The 3020-nt window shown below is 31.4% G+C and overlaps 1 long non-coding RNA gene across 5 annotated transcripts in view; it reads right to left on the bottom strand.

The window, feature by feature from the left end:
• LOC107470589 (uncharacterized) overlaps positions 1-2106 on the bottom strand; it is a 4944-nt gene extending 2838 nt beyond the window's left edge. For 2 of the 5 annotated variants that reach the window (XR_008003982.1, XR_001588465.3), the window contains exon 1: positions 98-2106. This is a non-coding gene — a long non-coding RNA (uncharacterized LOC107470589). The remainder of the gene's footprint in view (positions 1-97) is intronic. The other 3 variants (XR_008003981.1, XR_001588466.3, XR_008003980.1) reach the window with 3 other exon arrangements.
• Positions 2107-3020: the final 914 nt, after the last annotated feature.

The raw sequence follows: 3020 nt of genomic DNA, 5'->3' as shown, positions 1-3020 counted from the left end.
AATTTCATGATACACTTAAAATGCTTTGTAAAATATATACATAATTGAGATGAATAACTAAAATTATTGAATATTTGAAAATTTTCCTAAAGCATACTATGGAGATTGTTAATGCTCGATTTCAAGACATTGATTTCACATTGGTATAATGATTCTTGTTTTCCAACATTTTAACATGCTTATGGGTCGGACAGCACGTTATCTCTACAAGGAAGAAGTGTACGAACAATCCAAGTCTATGCCCATATTTATCATCTGCATCAAAGAAGAAAAAGTACAGGCCGGCTGCAGCTTTTGTATGCATAAAAATCAATCAATATCAAGAGAAATCCCAATAATTTTACTCGGCCAGCATATTATTATTGTTACATCATATCACAATACACCAGAGAGGGAAAAAAACTGAACTTCCAAAACCATATTTATTGCTCCTTGAATTGATGATTAAAAGGATGCTCATATAGTCAAACAATTTGGTCAGTCACAGACACAAAACAAGCAACTGTAGAGTTAGGTAGATAGGGTTTATCAGATCATAAACCACAAATAATATTTCAAAAAAGAAAAGGATAAACTAAAAAAAAAGCAATAAATATTAAGAACAGAAAAGAAACACCCCTTTTGAAATTCTTATTGTCCAAGAATACAATGAAACCAGAATCTATGCATCATAACGTTGAGTTGCAGGAAAGAACAAACACATAACCAACAAGAAGAAAGTTAGAAACAGTAACAGTTACCGAGTAAGGGAACCACTGGCATGCACAAGATCTAGCAAAAATAAATATATGGAAAGGGACGAAATCAGCATAATTGTGATGTCCATTGAAGCAAGGAGAAAAAATTGGTGAGGACCATGCTATGTGACGTGAAATGGCTCCATGCTATGTACTGCTATATATCAATGTTATAAAAAACAAGATAAAAGGGGAAGTGTTAGTATAAATATATTTATTAATATTAATTTTAAAATGTTGGGGGTTCGTTGATCCTGGCAAGGAAATAGGGCTATTGCATCAAAAGTCACGCTTTTCCGTTTGATAACAACAAAGATAATTTATAAAAATTACTAATGGAACCACGAGCAATGATTAAAATAACAAAATTGAAAGAAACAGTAAAGAGATAAAAATAAAAACAAGGGCTAAAGAAAGAAACAAACAAAAGCTTCTTCCTTTTTTTCACTGTTTGATAATGATATAACCTGGCGCAGTAGTCAGTGATGGTCGCTGGTCTGCTTGCTCCGCCAAAATGTCGAGAGAGAAAGAAAGAGAGGGTTAGATTTTGGGTTTGGGGGTTTGGAACGAAGCAGAGGCAGATGCAGATGCAGATCACACGGGCGGTGATTTTCATTTTTCCGGCACTGGAAGCTGACAGAAGGAGAAGTGAGCACGCAAGAGCAACGGTATAGAATTATAACGAGTGCTTCTGTGTGCTCACTCTCTTCTGTCAATTTCTATGTTCCAAGAGAAAATAAATAATCAAGAGCCCAGGCTGCAAAACATGCCCAAATTTGGAAACCCTCACACAAAGAATATACATAACATCTGTTCTATTACTTTCATTATCGAAACAGATCTGAAGCATTAACGGATAAGAATAGAAGAAAACGAAAATGTCCTTGATCCACACAGCGTATTCTTGTTTTAAGAGACAATTATTAGAAGATTTCAGAAATTAGGGTTTCCTGCATAAACAGGAAAAAAAAGGAGGAAGAAAGCAGGGATTAAGAAGGAGAAAAGGAAAGATGAAAAGACAAGAACCACAGACTCCAAAGTCCAACCGTATTCCCTCTCTCTATTCTCTCTCTTCATTCATTGTGAGGATGGAGGAGGTGGTGGTGGCCTTGGTGGTTAGGCATGCAACACGTAGTGATGCAGCGGCGATGACACGTAGCGAGATCGGTTCAGATTCAGATTCAGAAGTTACGGTTACAGAGGAGAGAGTGCGGCGAGGGATGATAGAAGTGAGTGAGTGAGTGAGTGGTGTGTGTGTGTGGGGCTGAGACGAGACGAGACCCGTTCCAACCAACAAACCCAAAGAAAAAATGTGAAATGTGAAATGTGAAATGGGAGATGGATTGCAGCCTTTTGCGTCAATTGAGACCCTTAAATAGTTAAATGCGCTTAATTAATCTTCTAAATGCTTTTCTTTCTTCGCCAATTTCAGCTGCAAATCCGTTATTATCATAATCCTTCAGATATTCTTCTATCCTTTTGCTTGGAGAGAGAAACGTTTACCATTCCTCGCTTTAAAATTATTTATTATTTATTATTTGAGGATGTTCTTTTTTAAAAAATGATAATACTGCTATTTTAAATTTGATAAAATTTTGTTACAATTTTTTTAGATTTTTTTGGGTGTCTATATTTTAATCTAATAGTAGTATTAGTGTATTATCAATTTAGAAACAACAAATTAAAATTCATGCTTTTATTTTTTATACTTTTTATTATATTTTTTTCTCTTGTTTCTTAAACATTTATCATAATAAATCAAATTATATATATAATGAGAATATAAAAAAAGTTAGTATATGAATTTTTTAAATATTTTTTTATTATATATAATTCATATATAAATCAATTATTTCCAAAAATTTGAATTTAAGACCCCTTAATTAAGTTATAAGTAATTTATTATCTCAACTAGTTCTATTTTATTTTACAATATGTGCACAGGATATTTTTATTTATTTTATTACTTTTACACGTATTTAATTTTAATAAATAAAAGACACTGGTCAATGTAAAGAAGATGTTACACTTCTGATATAATATAATAATTTATTAATATAGGTATTATTAATTTATTTTTTATTCGTTGAGTATGATAATAATAAATAAAATTATTTAAGATGATAAATATTTTACTCTAATAAAGAAACTTTTAATTTAAGGTCTAAAAATAGTAAAATACTTTTTTATAAATTCTTATTATATCCAATTTTTTCCATATTTCTATTATATAGTGTGAATATAATAATAATTTCTCTTAATTCTTTGATTAGGTGAAGAGAA

The sequence above is a fragment of the Arachis duranensis genome, chromosome 10 (assembly GCF_000817695.3).
Source record: "Arachis duranensis cultivar V14167 chromosome 10, aradu.V14167.gnm2.J7QH, whole genome shotgun sequence".
Lineage (NCBI taxonomy): Eukaryota > Viridiplantae > Streptophyta > Magnoliopsida > Fabales > Fabaceae > Arachis > Arachis duranensis.
Note: the sequence above shows the minus strand (reverse complement) of the source record. Positions and strands in the feature narration are given on the sequence as shown.